Here is a 16680-nt window from a genome sequence, read left to right as displayed (position 1 = left end):
ATCACAGCTGCACAATTCATTTATTTTGCAGCTCACTTTGCACTGATCAACCGGCATTATAAATGAGAATTCTAGGCAGAAAAAGGTCTAGTTTGGCATGTACCTGACAAGGTGATTCTGCCTTCCAGGGGCTGCCCATCTTGGTAGTGTTTCCCTTCCATTCCAGCAATAGTTCAGGGGCCACCATCTTGGCAAGTAGCAATGTTGCATATCTCCCCGATTGTCTTTTTGCCTTTCTGAACAGGTCCCTTCTCTGTCTCGGAGTAATATCCTCCAGTGCAGGGATGGCCTGCAGGGGTGCAATCAATAACCTGCCTCTTGGGAAAGTCTCCCACTCCCTCACTCCCATCCCCCTAAAATATTGTATAAGGGTAATTTAAGGGGTATTATTTCACCATGGTGCAGGTAGCCCCACTTAAGGGGCAATATCTCAAAATGCCTCACTATCTCCAAGTGCTCCCGAGGCGGAAAAGAGTGCAAGGGAATGGAATTCCAAAAGGGAGCATATTTGGAGAGAAGTAACATTCTAGCATTGTTAACATGGTGGCTAATATTGCTACGGGTTCCCCTGTTCTCCTAGCACCTGACGTGGCATGGCCAACATGGACAGGAAGGTTATCAGTAGCCAAGTGCCTGGCCAACCTTCCAGAGGAGAGAGGGCAAGGGAGGAGATGTTTGCTCACCTCATGAATGGGTCCCACCAGAAGGCAAAAATCCCAAAGGAATGGAGAGAAGCATTCATCCTGCAAGACAAGAAAGAGAGAGAGGAGGACAAAGAGCCTGCCAAGAAGCTGTTAAAGGAGCACATGGATCAACTGGCCACAGAAAGAGACTTGCAGGGAAGGATGTTGGACATGATGCAAACACAGACAAGTTTCCTGGAGAACGTGGTTGCACTGTGCTCATGTGTAACACTCCAACATAGTCCTCTCCTGCAGCCAGATGAGAACACAGGGCATTGAGAACCTCCTTTCAGTCACACAGCTGTAGGACACAGACCGTTCCCAAGCCATCCCACCCCGCAAGACAAGGTGAACAGCTACCATCCCACCTATGGATCTTTTGTGCACAAACATGTTAGCTCTGCTCTTTGGCTATTTCTGCACCATTTTAGTCGGTTTTGAGTTTGCACTGTCTTGTTAGGTGTCACAGCAATTTTTTTTTAATTATTTACAATTGCACTCAGTTGAAAACTGTCATTAAGATAAGATTCATCTCTCCCCAATACCACCTGTTCTTAATAAAATCAATTCATTACATTGTAATCATTTCATTCATTTACATTCCTTTCATTCATCACATTGCATTGATTTGCCTCCCGTACATCCTGCTCTCAAAATACAAACACAACACTTCTGGCCATTGGAACATTTGATAGAGGCCTCCTCTCCACCTCTGCCTCCCACCCCTCAGTGAGGCTCCCTCCCTTGCTGTCAGAGCGGTTGTGTAACACAAGCACCTGTAACACAAACCAGAGCTCTCTGAGAAGCCTCCATATTTGTCATGAGACACTGCCACCTTCCTTTCTGTCTTCCAAATCCACGCTCCCCAGTTAATCTACAGCCACTCTACGGACAGTTAAACAGTTCCTGTCTCCAAGTGTCCGGTAAAAGGGCCCCTAAGCCAGGGAAGACTGAGGTAAGTTGGGTCTGCCAGAGTAACAACTGGAACCACAACCCCATTAACGTCTCGAGTGGGTTTGGGGAAGCTAAAGTTCCATTTTTCATTGCATAAAAAAGGGGCGAGTTTCTAAAGAGCCTGGCATCGTAGCCCTTTCCATGCCACCCCACAGGAATGTTAGTGAAGCTGCCATGGAGGTACACCAGGCCTTGCATGAACATGAAGAAATTACAATTTCTGTTGATGAATGCCAGGGCCTGGGGGCAATGGAGGGCAAATAATAGACTTGTGGATCCCATCCATGGTTCCTATATAATCCCAAACATTCAACCCTATCACTAACAGAGGGGAGGGATAGCTCAGTGGTTTGAGCATTGGCCTGCTAAACCCAGGGTTGTGAGTTCAATCCTTGAGGGGGCCACCAAGAGGGATCTAGGGCAAAATCAGTATTTGGTCCTGCTAGTGAAGGCAGGGGGCTAGACTCAATGACCTTTCAGGGTCTCTTCCAGCTCTATGAGATAGGTATCTCTCCATATTATTATTTTATTTATATGGCAACAACAATTCTCTCAACAGCAGCACTCACCTCCATGAAAACAGCCCCAACAGCTGATTTACCAGCACAAAACTGGTTAGCTACTGAGCATTAGCAATAAAGGGTGAGCAGCTTCCAGCTGGCAATTACCCCACACTTCTCCACACTGCAGGAGGAAGGGACTCTCCAGCTGGTGCTCCAGCTCCAGTGTGAGCTCTGTGCAGATTTCCAGGAAAGTAGCCGCTCACATCCTGAAGTTCTGCAGACATTGCTGGTCATCCCAGGTCTGCAGCCCTAACCTGTCCCACCAGTCAGCGCTGCTTGGCCAGACCCAGAAGCAGCGCTCCATGGAAGCTGCTTCAGTAAAATGTCATGCAGGAGTAACTGTGTCCTCTGCCAGCGGTATCCATGTGGCCTCTTGGTGGTTATGGCGATGGCGATCTTCCATGTTCTCCAAAGCCACTCGCCTGCATGACTGCCACAACATCTGGTGCCTCCTGTTCGTATTAACAATGGTCAGAATCTCTACTGCTCAGCAGTGCTTCCCCCAGGCTGCCTGACAGCAGCTTGAAAATTTATTTGCCCATGAAATAATGTGAAAATGACTGGCTAGTGAAAAACCAGACCAGTGTTGGGATATCGTAGAAGGACCCATGGGAGTCTGACCCCAAGCCCCAGAATTCCATTATGTTCCAATAAGTATCCTACAATCCACTGAAATAAATAACCCATCAGGCCTTGCACTTAGTGACAGTATATTGCACTCTGGGATACCTGTCCAAAATGCTGTGCATTTATTTTGAAAAAGCGCAGTGCTGTGTGGACACCATGATTCACAAGGGAAGTAAGTCATTTTAAACAAAGCAGCATGACATATTTGTTCGGTTTAGTTACAGCTGTATAATTACAAACAACAACAACAACAACAAAACAATCTTTCCCATGTACACAAGACCAAAGAGGAGAATTCTGCAGCACACTCTGAAAGTGCTTAGACACTGGATTAGTTTGACCTCCCCTGGAAGCTGGCTGTATTGTACAGGGTCTCGTTTGAATAAACATTCCATGATCATAAGTAATTTTTGGTGTATACATAATCTTCAGAACAAAAACACTGTGTCAGCATGTGGGTACAGAAAACCAGAAACAATATGTCAGCAACGAGACTGTAGGCCTATTGAGGAAAGAGCCATTTTTCTTTCTGGAGCCTTCCAGCAGAAAGCCGCCTGTTCCAAATATTGCGGCTGGCTTTATGCTTAATTATCATCATGTATTTAAGGCGACATTCTTTTTAGCTATTTTTGGCGTGCATACTTTCTTAGCCAACATATCTATTGCAGTGGACCTACGAATATGCAACGATGTGCATTTGCGCAGGGAAGTTTTAAAAACATGCAGTAAGTTTTAGAAGTCTGCATGCTGCACAGCACTGTAAACAAACCTGCGGGGCCCTAGTGTATTGAGTCTGCTGCTGGTGTCCAGCCCTGCATTCTTTGGTATATGCAACATCTTACTGGAATTGTGATAGCACTGATTTACAGCATAAGCATAATAAATAGCAGCTGTTTTAAGTTAGAGCATATCAGTATCTCTTCTGATGTAGCAAGACCCTTGCTAAACTGATTCCTGATGCAAAAACTAATTCCTAAACACTTCGTCCATCATTCTTAGAGAAGACTCTTTCCAGATATCCCAGGCACTACTTGAAAATCTCTGATGCTTCTTTTGTCAAGATCTTCTGTTTTCAACTATAGATTTGTACTCCAAACAAATATTTGGCAAGTCTGCAGATGTTGCCAATGGGATTCCAGCTTCTTTGGAAAGTAATGAAATTTATGGGCATTGGTGGTGTTGGGGTGGACAGAATCAGCATTGTAAAAACCAGACCTTGTGGTTTTAGTGACGCACAGATTATAATCACAAACAGCAGTGGCTGCATTCCAGTAGCCATGACGGGGGTAAAAGCAATGGTGAAGATTTGTAACTCTAATTATTTATGGAAGCATGCTGTCCACCTGCCCAAAGCTGTCATCATGAAATTGCCTTTAAAGAGCACCACAATAGTAGTTGCCCTACAAATGTTCATTCAGCTATGTTTACACAGATGAATGGTGACATCAAAAATACTAGTTGTCAGGCAGTGTTCCTACTCAAATGTAATAGATCTGAAGCTGATATAGCTCTGAGTTTGGGACCGCTTCGTGTTTCAGTACAACTATTGTGTTACCTCGTTTAGCGTTCGACTGAGTCATTAAGCTCAACCTAGAGTAAAGACTGACACACAGCAGTCCTGCCCCAAAAAGAACGCCAGGAGAGAATTGTGCCTCAAACAGGTACAAGTCTTCACCTGCCTCCCACTTGTTTTGGGGTGGAAAGTAGCTTCACAATTGTTCAAGTGCAATTTATTTTGCCCTGTGAGCAGAGGGTGGAGCCAAGGCTCCTCCCACTTCCCACCTGTCTCCACCCACTGACTATCAGCAGGGCGTATCAGGTAATCAGTGCATTATCTCCCCCAAACCCTAGCACCTAGAGATGCAATCTAAGCTGTCCTTACTCAACTGAGCAAAGGAACACGTTTGAGCCCCTTCTCACTCCAACACTGACGATTAAGGGCAAGGAACAATGTAGCCCTTAATCATTTCAAATGCAAAAATTTTCACTAGCTTCTGGATAAGGTACTTACTGAGTCACCAGATGGTCAAGTGGACATTTATGTTCTTTTGCTCTAATGTATCATCACATATACATATGCAAGCAAAGGCAGTGCTAGCCCATTGGGGGCCTTATGCAAGAATATTTTTGCTTCCGCCCCCAACACATAATAAAAAATGAATAGGGGGCCTCCATGAGTGGCTCGGGGTCCTAAGCAATTGCTTAGTCTGCTTATGCCTAGTGCCAGCTCTGCATGCAGGCATGTCTGTTCCTTATGCTGTATACTAAGAAATGTGTAGCAAATATCATTGTTTGTTTATATTCGATTCTCTATAATTGTAATAGGGGACCCAATCTATTCCTCCCTCTCCAATGAAATACTGTAGGCTAATCTGGGTACATATAGATACATTCCTGTTTATCTGTCTGTCTTATGTATGGTTGCCCACACTATGGGTGGGAGTTGGGGAGGGGACTCGGGATGTGTAGAGTGGAGAGGGTTATAGGAGGTCTAAAATATATGTATATTTTTAAACAATACAGTACATATAAAGTGGATACACTACATAAGCCTTGCAGTGGTTTGTGCTCCTAAGGACATGTTTTAACCTGAGAAACACAGCTAGAGTCTCTGCTAGGTACACAATACTGCACTACAGCTGTGGTGTATGGGCACTTGGATCTACCTTATACAAACAGTGTACATTCTACTAAAAAACATTTTTGTCTGTACAACACAAAGTTCAGGTAGCCACGTGTAAGCTATTGTTCAGCCTCCTTTATGCCTGAGCCACAGTAGATACCAATCTGTTAGGGTCCTAGCTTCGGCTTGTTAGCTCAAGGTGTTAAGACTTAGCATTCAGCTGTGGGAAATCTTAGTTCAGTCTCCAGTACTGGTTAAGATGGTGGCTCTCACACAGATTAAACGCGGATCTGACTTGCAACACCAGACCTCAAATTACATATTAAGAAAAAAATATGATTTTTCAACACTCACTTATTTAAACAGCGAGCAGTGGGGTTTTTTTGTTTGTTTGTTTGTTTTAAATGCAGCTTTAATTGCCAGATCAGAAAAACCAAAAATGGGAGGCATCCTGGGCCACATTTCCTTCTCCTGTTCTTTGCTTTTTTATTATGATTATGAAGCTTACCAGTGGAACGGAGATTATCTGTATGTATCAGAAAACATTCCTTATTAAGAGCATCAGCTGGGAGGCCTGAGCATGCCCAAGCATGCTCTTCATGCCCAAAAAATTTTACCGTCAAGCATGTGAAAAATTCACTACTGTCCTCCACATAGCAGACGATTCATTGAAATGGAAAGCAACTATTACAACTAAACATTTGGCCCAGAATCATTAACTATATTTTAATAACCGGACAAGTGATATATCTTTATTTGCAATCAGTTAAACAATTTTTAGTGAAACCACGAAACCATCTTTTGCAACTCTATCAGATTGGCGACCAGGCGCTGTAACACACATTAGAGCTATACCGGATTTGAATATCTGGGTCAATGTAAAGGAGCCTTAAAGTGGGTGTAAATATAATTTGCTCCCACTTTGGGGCACCATCCGATACGCCCCCCGAATGGTGTCAAGGGGCCTTAGAGTAGAGGAGAAACTGGCTCTCTATATTGACATAGCACAAAGCATCTGTCTTAAAAAGGTATTATAGCCAGTCACTTCAAAGTTAACACCCACAGTCCAATTTTAATTTGCAGCAGCAGAAAAAAATTAATGGTCAACATGAATTTTCTGGCATTTGCTAGTTTAAGTCCGATCTAAAGTATGCTATTTTAAAATAGTCTTTATTTTAAATAAATGGATTTTTTAAAGAAAAGTATTAGAAAGAAAGGTTATAAAGCATATGATCTACCTGATCTTCCAGGATGAGACCTGGTATGTGATATGTTAGCCTAGACTAAACTTTTACAGCCAAATTATTAAATGGGAGTTTAATACGGAAAGTGCTGACACAACCTCAACTGGACTGGCTGGCACAGCACATCTAGAGTAAGTTCTTCCTTTCTATCCTCTTATCACTGCTGTCCCGAAGAAGGTGATCTCATTAACCAAATAATGGACTCATTCAAACTCAGCTGCATTCACATCCAGTGGATTTCCAACCGTTTATCTTTCAAGGAATGTTGCTTCTGACTCAGTGAATTGCTCAATCAAATACCATCAGTCAGATGATACTGCCTGTGTCTGATGCCAGTTCTAGAACCACCCTGAATGCTTTTACACCTGGTGCACACCAGCCTGTGGCTTGCACACTCACCATGCGCTTCAGAAACTTGATATTTCCTGGTGTGTCTGTGCACACCAGCAGCACCTCCATTCATTTCTTTAGAGATTAACTCCTTTCCCCCCAACACACAAACTAGATTAGCTACTATGAAATGCATTTAGCCAGGTATTACGGGTCTGTTTTAGGGGTTGAACTCTGGTCCTTGAATTCTGAACTCCTCTACCATAGTCCCCGATTCAGCAAAGTATCCCAATTCAGGACAGCACTTAAATGTGTGCTCAACTTTAAGCATTGACTCAAAGTTAAGTGTGTGCTTAAGTGCTATCCTGAATAGGATGGACATAAGCATGTGTTTAAATGTTTTCATGAGTCAGAGCTTTAATATGGGACCTTTGGTCGACCTCCCAGTCCTGCAGAATGAGTTTAGTAATCCATTCCAAAAAAAGCTTTCATAATTTAGACAGTGTTCCCTAAGATAATTTCAATGTTTGGCTTTGACATGACACCAGACATGCTACACCAGTGAAAAAAAAGCAGAAATTGGGCTTGTTTTGGGCTTAATTGGCTTGTGAGTTGCTTGTTGGCTAGTTTTTGGCTTGTAGCTTGTTGCTTCTTTTTTTTTGATTGGCTCCTGGCAAGCAGGGGCAAGAGAGGGAGAGAGTTGGGGTGCACAGGGGCCCACCATAGTCCCAGACTGCACGCCAGGGGGATCTAGTCACATAGAGTGTTGGGGTTCTAAGGGATTGGCTTGGTTTGGCCTTGTTTTGAAATGGGATTAGCTTGATTTTTGGCTTATTGTGAAAGTCGGGGAGCTTATTTACTGTGTGAAACTTGGCAACTGTGGCGTACACCTCTCATATTTTTGATACACATAACTAGATATTGGGCTGAAAGACATACAAAAGGTAAACTCGGCGGCCTCCTTTGATATTTTTAGATTTTATATACTCTCTCCCCCTCAATTCATAATTTAAAGACAAGATTCTGATCTCCTTATGTTCTTTGGTAGAAAATGCCCATGTTCTTCAACAGGACAACTTGTGTAGTAGGTGCTACTCAATGTGAGTGAGGGTGGCAGAATTTTGCCTACTGACAGACATTTTCAGATAGCAATTGTGTTCATGGGATATATTGTTTGATAGACTAGAATGGAAAGTGATCCCTGGGTTTTAACAAGACTTGGACCTGTGCTAGGAACTCTTACCCTTTGATTTGGTATTTGCGGCATCTTTTCAATAAGTTTTATATTGCACTAAATTACAGCTGGTGGAAAATTTTCCAGATTTAGCTTGAAAAAAATGTTTCACAAAATGTTCAAATTTTTGTGGGTGCTGTTTTTCAAATGGCTGATGGAGCAACCACAATTTTTCAAAATCCTCCCCTCCCCGAGGGTAACATTCAGTTACCATAGACGGTTTTACGTAGGCACGTACAAGGTTCTGTTTTACTACCCTTCTAATTCACTCTGTTTATGGGGTTGTTGTGTGGGAGGGATAGAAGGGGGGAGTGAAGAAAAATGAGCTCCAGTAGTTCAGTTTGTGGATGACGTCTGTATTTTCATCTTGTCTGAGGTAATTAGTGCAGCTGAGTGACTTATTGCAGCCTTTCATGAAGGGCCTGGTTTAAGAGGGTAGTGATCATTAGTCCTCAAATAAAAGGCTAAGTTAAAACTAGTACTAGGATATTGACTTATTCTGTAAACTTTGTACCTGTTCTATTGTAGTGGACTTCAAGCGAAGAATAGGCATGTTTATACAAACATAAAGGGTCTTTCCATCAGTCAAGTGATACTTCTGAAACCAGTGAAACCTGGAAAGGGATGTAAGACTATCTAAAAGGTAAGGAGCATAATATGTCAGGAGAGCATGCCTCTTAGAATGTCAGTTTTGATTGTGGCGCATGGTCAAAAAGATCAACATAACCTAAAATATTGATATTGCGTTCCTGTAGGATTTGAACATCAGCAGCGTGTTTAGCACTATATAGAACATAATGGAATATAAATTCCTCAAGGCAGGGACTACAAAGTGTGCTATGAAGTGCTTCCTTAACTGTTAAGGTTGAACAAAATGCCTTCCACTTGCAAGGTCGCAGATTTCAAAATATTCCTAAATTCAGCAATAAATAATTAAGTATGGTTTGGATCTCTTCAGTGGAGGGCTTCGAGCGCTAACATCTTCCTTGACTTGAACTGTGCTTTGCTGTGTGACCATTGTGACTTCCTCCAGAAGGGGGTTTATCAAGCCACACCAGGAGACATCCTGGAGAGAGAAGTTTAAAAAAAAAAGCTGTGTCTGGACCAGGGATCAGTAACCTTTGGCACGTGGCTCGCCAGGGTAAGCACCCTGGTGGGCCGGGCCGGTTTGTTTACCTGACGCGTCCATAGGTTTGGCCGATCGCGGCTCCAGCTGGCCGGGGTTCGCCACTCCAGGCCAATGGGGACTGCGGGAAGCGGCGCGGGCCAAGGGATGTGCTGGCCGCCACTTCCCGCAGCCCCCATTGGCCTGGAGTGGCTATATGTGTCATCACAAGCATTCTTTGGCCTGGAGCGGCGAACCCTGGCTAGTGGGAGTCGTGATCAGCTGAACCTGTGGACGCGGCAGGTAAACAAACCAGCCCAGCCAGCCAGGGTGCTTACCCTGGTGAGCCGCGAGCCAGAGGTTGCCGATCCCTGGTCTGGACATTAGAGATCTGTATCAGAAGCAGTGGAAGTGTTAGGCCTGTGTCATTTGTAGCCACTTGAGTCCTCACCAAAAACCCAACCCAATAGCTAGTGTCATCTCTGATTTCCACTTTTGAGGTCCTGTTTGTGTCTGGTGGCAGCAGACTATGATAATGACTGAATACTCTAAAAGTCCCTACCCCCTGCTTAGACAGTTGATTTCTGTGTCCCCAGTTTATTTAGACAGCACATAAAATCTAAAGCATGTGAGTTGAATGTGGGCCATAACAGCTTTAAGGAGGGAGGACATATCTCAGGCAGGCAGGGTATGTGTGCAACACAAAAACCTATGAATAAATAGCTTAAGAGCACATAACAGGGTACTGGGCCCCAAGGCACACGCACACATCCCAGTGCACCTGTTACAGCACTGAGAGTTGTCATCATCGGCACATGACTAGGAGCAAGCATGTGACCTATGGGAAGTTAGTTATAAGGTTTCCTCCCTCTCTGGCAGGAGCAGTAGAAAGGAGAGACCCAGTGTCAGGCTAACCCTAGTGTCAGTTTCTCCAAAGTATCAGGAAAGGCAATCTACTCATCTAGCTGAAACTCACAAGGCCTTGGGTGATGGTTGGTACCTTGTTCTTTGACTTGGTTTGTGCTGGTTTTGAGCTTTGGAAATAAAGCAAGCCCTGAAGAAAGCGATGCGAAGAGACCTGTAGTTGGGATTTTACTTTTCCATCTCTAGCTGGAGAGACTTCACACCTGCCTACAGGCCCCGCTGCAAATTAATATGGGTAGGAAGAAGGCTGGATCAGGCCCTGTGCCTTTTAACTTGCACGGGGCCATTTGTTATCTCTTTAGAGGCTTTTCTGTGTTTGGTCATTATCATCCTAGTGCCCCACAAATATAATTGAATTTATTTTCACAATGCCAGGAATATAGCCTAGTTCTGAGTCCCAGTCTAGTTCCTTAATGGCAAGGCCATCCTTTCTCTCCCCATAATTTAAGGCTGGATCTGAAAGTTTTTTATTGGTCATTGTACTATCCTAGAAATAAGAGGTGAAAAGACCAGTTACTGGCACATTGACAATGCAGGCTCATCCTCTTCAGCATATGTTCTTATATCTTGTGCAGTTCAGCATGCACGGAGGAAAGGGCTGCCTGCCTGTGGGAGGTCGAAATTCTGTGTCATGGTTACAGGGCGAGCTACAACTCTGGTCTCTCTGAGCGCATCTCCTCAGGCATCAAGCCTTGGGCTTTTACTTCTTCTGGGGTGGGATAATGTAATTCTCCCACTCGTAGACTAGGCCCTGGGCTACAGGACTCAGTATTGATTATGCTTACCCAGCAAGTCCAACTGGGTTCAATGCCTGGTGTTCTACCCTTCAGGAGCTTGTGACCAGATAGGATTAAACAATACTTTGGTTTAAACAGGCTAACAGTAGGAATAAAGCATAACATGAGAGGTGGGGTGAGGGGGAGTTAAAACAAAAAAATCTATGCACGTAGATTCTTCCCTAGAATCTTTCCAACCTTTGGTAGAGACCCTGGGCAGGCTTCCCTTTTAGTGACCCAGCCCCCAGAGGTTCAGGAGATCAGTCTTTTCCCCTCAACTGTGTGTCTTCTCTGCCAGAGGCAATGTCTTTATTTAGTAGTAGTCAAGGTCTCTGTTCTCCTGTGTTCACAAAGTTGGACCCTGCTGCCCAAAGCGCTTGGTGAGTGATGTCTGGGGTCAGAGGTAGAACATAAGAGACAATGCAAGAGACGTTTTTTCTTTGAAGTGTTGGCAGATGGCTGGTTATCTTAAGCTATTGTCTCATTTCCTGCTTGTTTTTCCATCAGCCTGCTATTGGACTAAACATATTCATAAAATAAACAGCCAAGTAATCAGGTCCCAATACAATATTTGTAAATTCCAGAGCCACCCCACTTCTGCCACAATGTTAACCTAAAACAAAAAAAGATTGGGGAGTGTGACACAGAGACTCCTGGGCAAAGGGTCTCCTGTTCTTTGCAAAGAACTCACCTCTGACTCGACAAACTCATTACACCAAACACAGGTCTTACAAGATATTTGCCCATAAAGAGTATCATGTAAAATATCCACAGAAAGCTCATAACTTGTCAGCATTCATAATCATTGTATGGGTAATATTTATGGAATAATGTATTTATATGCATCCGAAGAAGTGGGTTGTAGCCCACGAAAGCTTATGCTCTAATAAATTTGTTAGTCTCTAAGGTGCCACAAGTACTCCTGTTCTTTTTGCGAATACAGACTAACACGGCTGCTACTCTGAAACCTGTATTTATATTGAAAGTATGCTTTGTGGACATGGAGTAGAAATTACTCACCAGGAGGTAATGTGTCCCAGTGATGACCCCTTGAAGCAAGAGGGAGTAGTGACCCCTGCCTAGTCAGCTGGTGAAGTAATGCAGGGTTGTATTATCTGGTCTCGCCACAGCCCAGAACAGTCAATGAAAAACTATCAAAGGCAACTGCAAATGATTGAGACCACTTGGAGGTCAACAGGAACATTCTAGCAGGCAGAAGGTCGCCCTGGCTATGAATAAAGACAAAAGACTTGCAGTATAATACAGTTCAGGGAAAGGTACTCTGGACCCATTCCCTGAGGAAACACCTTAAGGAACAGGGGACTTTCATGTCCATTTGGATCCTGGTTCTTCTGAATCCAGCCAGCTCTGCAATGGACTGAACGTTGTGTGGAAAGCCTACTTTATTACACAGGAAGGTAACTATTGATAAGGATAGACTCAGGTTTGCATTTTTGTTTTGTGTTGTAGCCAGTTGTTTCCATCACTTTCTCTTGTTTCTGGTTAACACGTCACTCTTTCTTAAATACAATAAAACAAAAAGTAGGTTTAAGTGCTCACAAGTGCTGTGTGCTATACGGGAATGTTGGCATAGGCACCTACTCCGTGGGTGCTCCTGGGCTGGAGCACCCCTGGGGGAAAAAATGGTGGGTGCTGAGCACCCACCGGCAGCCCCCCTATCAGAACCTCCCCATCCCCCCCAGCGCCTCCTGCCCATCAGCGGACCCCACCAATCAGCACTTTCCCCTCCCTCCCCGCGCCTCCTGCCCACTGCAATCAGCTGTTTCGCGGCATGCAGGAGGCTTGGGAGGAAGGGTACAGGAGCAAGGACACGGCATGCTCAGGGGAGGGGCAGAACGGGGTGGGAAGAGGCAGGTGGGAAGAGGTGGGGCCTTGGGGGAAAGGGTGGGGGTCCAGCACCTCCGGCACATTGGTAAGTTGGTGCCTGAGAGTGCTGGTTAAGGAAAAACTGGCAAACTGGGGTGCAGAGGATCTAGAATTTCTTTCAGAACCAGTGTCAGTGAGCTTGCCCCATATACTGGGGGGGAGGGAGGGAATGCTCAGAAGCTTATTTCAAACAGCACACGCAGAGTCTAACACTTACATCTCAGATCAGTCTTATCTGAAGTTGGAAGGTGGCCAAATGACTAAAATAAGCACTAGTCATCAGTAGAGCTCAACAGAAGCCTACTACCACATTTGGGTTGTCATAGGGTCCCTATTTCTCCTTCTTGTATTGATAAGAGGCTTGTAATCTGTTCACAAGACTAAAATGACAAGGAGAGTTCAATTTGGTGATTAAAGGGCAACAAAACTTTGGCGCACGGGGGAACAATACTATTTTTGGCCTGGCTTGGAGAGCACTTGCTCCAGTAAATACATATTTCAGTGTACAAGGATTCAGGCCTAACACTGATATGCTCTTCAAAAAGCTTAAATTCCCTTCTACCCACCCCACATGCCTGAATATATCTCAATACTGGGGTTTTTCTCTAAAGCATATGCCTTTCACTCACCATTTTAAGCCAAGAAAAGCAACGTAATGAAACATTCCTTAAAATGAATTAAAACCAAACACTTACTATATAAAGTTAGCCACTGATTAGGAATGATTTAAAATGGAGGGAGGGAACCTAGCTGAAGATGTCCTTACATTGTAATCCCTTTGTGGCAGGGACTGTCTTTTTGTTCTGTTTGTACAACACCTAGCACAGTGGGGTCCTGGTCCATGGATGGCTCCTATTCCATTATTAATAGCTTTAAAACAGTGGGTATCCCCTCTGTCATAACTATAAAGGAAGGGGTAACAGCTCTCCTGTGTACAGAGACTCCAAATCCTTTTACCTGTAAAGGGTTAAGAAGCTCGGGTAACCTGGCTGACACCTGACCCTAAGGACCAATAAGGGGACAAGATACTTTCAAATCTTGGGGGGGGAAAGGCTTTTGTTTTGTGTCCTTTGTTTAAGGGGTTGTTCGCTCTTGGGACTGAGAGGGACCAGACATCAATCCAGGTTCTCCCCATCTTTCTAAACAAGTCTCTCCTATTTCAAACTTGTAAGTAAAAAGCCAGGCAAGGCGTCTTAGATTTACTTTGTTTTCTCAACTTGTAAATGTACCTTTTACCAGAGTGTTTATCTTTGTTTGCTGTACTTTGAACCTAAGACAGAGGGGGGTCCTCTGAGCTCTTTAAGTCTGATTACCCTGTAAAGTTATTTTCCATACTGATTTTACAGAGATGATTTTTACCTTTTTCTTTAATTAAAAGCCTTCTTTTTAAGAACCTGATTGATTTCTCTTTGTTTTAAGATCCAAGGGGGTTTGGATCTGTATTCACCAGGAGTTGGTGAAAGGAAGGAGGGGGGAAGGGTCAATTTCTCCTTGTTTTAAGATCCAAGGAGTGTGGATCTGTATTCACCAGGGAATTGGTGAAGGTCTCTCAAGGCTACCCAGGGAAGGGAATTAGCTTTGGAATGGTGGCAGCGGACCAGAACTAAGCTGGTAGTTAAGCTTAGGAGTCCTCATGCAGGCCCCTACATTTGTACCCTAAAGTTCAAAGTGGGGCTACAGCCTTGACACCCTCAGAACAGGAGTCTTCTTCTTATAGACAGCAATTTCTGCATATTTATATGTATCTCACAGCAATGAATATCTAAAAAGGTCCTGAATGGTCTTCAAAAGCTTCACAGGGTACCCCCAGTCAAGAACTGGTTTGTAGGCTGAGAAATAATTACAAGACCTTTTTTTTAAAAAGGTGAGAATCCCTGCTTAGAAACAATGCTACAAAACAGACTATTCTTTTCACTTTGTCTGTATAAAATTGAGTCCTGCTAAATGTAGCAGGAATCTGTATGATGCTCCTCATATACTCAATTCAATACAAAAATATTTGTCTAAAAACCAGAAGCTAAAAGACCAGGTTCTAGCTAGCACACCCATTAAAAGAGTGGAATGCATGGCAATGCACAATTAAGGTACACCAAACAGACTTGACTTAAAGCCCTTGAGCCTAGGGCACTCTGTACAGCCTTCAGGTAAAACAGGCAGGTGTCATGTTAGTAGTCCGGGAACTCTGGCAACTAGGAACTCCATATCTCCTTCCACTTCCCCCCAGTTAAGTCTGGGAAAACTGCAACTCAGATTTCAGTCTATTATTTTGATTAGTTGCTGTGGTATCTGAGCAGCTGGGTGTCACTTTCCCATTTCCATTTTCCAGTTTCTTAATTTTTCCAGAAAATCCAGAAGTAAAGACATAATATTATTAATGTGAAAGAAGAAAGATTCTTAAACAAAATGTCTGTCTTCCTTTCTGATTCTAAAACATCAGAAAGGAGCAATAAAGGGTAATATGATTTCTTTTCATTACAGATCATCTTTAAGGAAGACTTTGCTGTGCAATTCCTGCCCATTTTAAGTCAATGTAAAGCACTGTTCTTATCAGGATGACATTTGGGTTTTTGCCTACCACAGGAATGTCTCCTGGTAGCTAATATTGTTATTCAAGGTGTTGCTTTCATATGTCCACACTTTCCCAAGAAATGAGATTCTGCGAATTTTCTGTGCTGCTGCTTGTGGATGCACCTTTAGAAGTAATGAATTGCCATTCACAATCCTCTTCAAGTGAACCAAATAGCCTGCGAGGAGTTAGTTGTGTAGCATTCAGGCATTCATGCAAGGTTCTCAATATTTATCCACAATCACGTGTATGTAATCAGGCTATTAAGATGAACAGTGGCTTGGGGTGTAACATCAGAGAGTTACCAATTATTCTTATTGTCTATTTGTATTGTCTCACCTTGCAGTGAAATGACCCTTAATTTCACTAGCTATATGTGTCATCACAAGCATTCTTTGTTAATTTTAGATACCACTAGTGGCACTCTACTTCTGGCATGGCAGCATAGCATGAAATCTTATAGCATGCCCAACTTTTAGTAACCTGTATGCTGTCAGCATTCACTAATGACAGCAAGCAAAGCTGCCTGAAAGCACCATCTGAGGGTCTGACAAGGATTTCCAGACCATAAGATCTTTCTGTTGAAATTTAGTATCATTAGGTAAGTGAAATTGTGACCAATTATATCAAATCTCTTCTCTGCACTCTAATTTTCCTCCAAGAAAACTTAATATGTATCATGGCTGGGGTTTGGACCTTGTGCTTCTGTGTACACTGGTTCAACCCCTCATGCTATCAGTGGCCCTTTACTCCTAGAGATGAGGCAGGTTTCTATATACTGACCTTGCTGTTACTGTAAAAGGCTGAGACAGAGAATGTGTCCAGAGGAGGAGAATCTTTGGCCTCAAAAGCAGAAACATCTGCTGCTAGTCTCTTGCTTTCTATGAACTTCCGTCAACAAACTCAGAAGGCATTAGGTTGGATTTAGGTTGTCTCTTTGACAAACAAGTTCTTGGAAAATCCAAATATGCAGAATTCCTAGAAAATATTATATGTAAGGGAAATAGCAATCACTTTGAGATGATAAAATTATTCCTATAAGAGACAGCTGCTACATTCCCTAGTAACCAACAGAGGACAATCCATTAAAAAAAAAAAAACTTAGTTATTCCAGGTAGAGGAGGATTCTGTTGCATCCAGAATACCATAACCGACATTTGTAAT

This window comes from Terrapene carolina, unplaced genomic scaffold, assembly GCF_002925995.2.
Source record: "Terrapene carolina triunguis isolate 2854851 unplaced genomic scaffold, T_m_triunguis-2.0 Scaffold21, whole genome shotgun sequence".
In the NCBI taxonomy this organism is placed as follows: Eukaryota; Metazoa; Chordata; order Testudines; family Emydidae; genus Terrapene; species Terrapene triunguis.
This window is presented reverse-complemented; position numbering follows the sequence as displayed.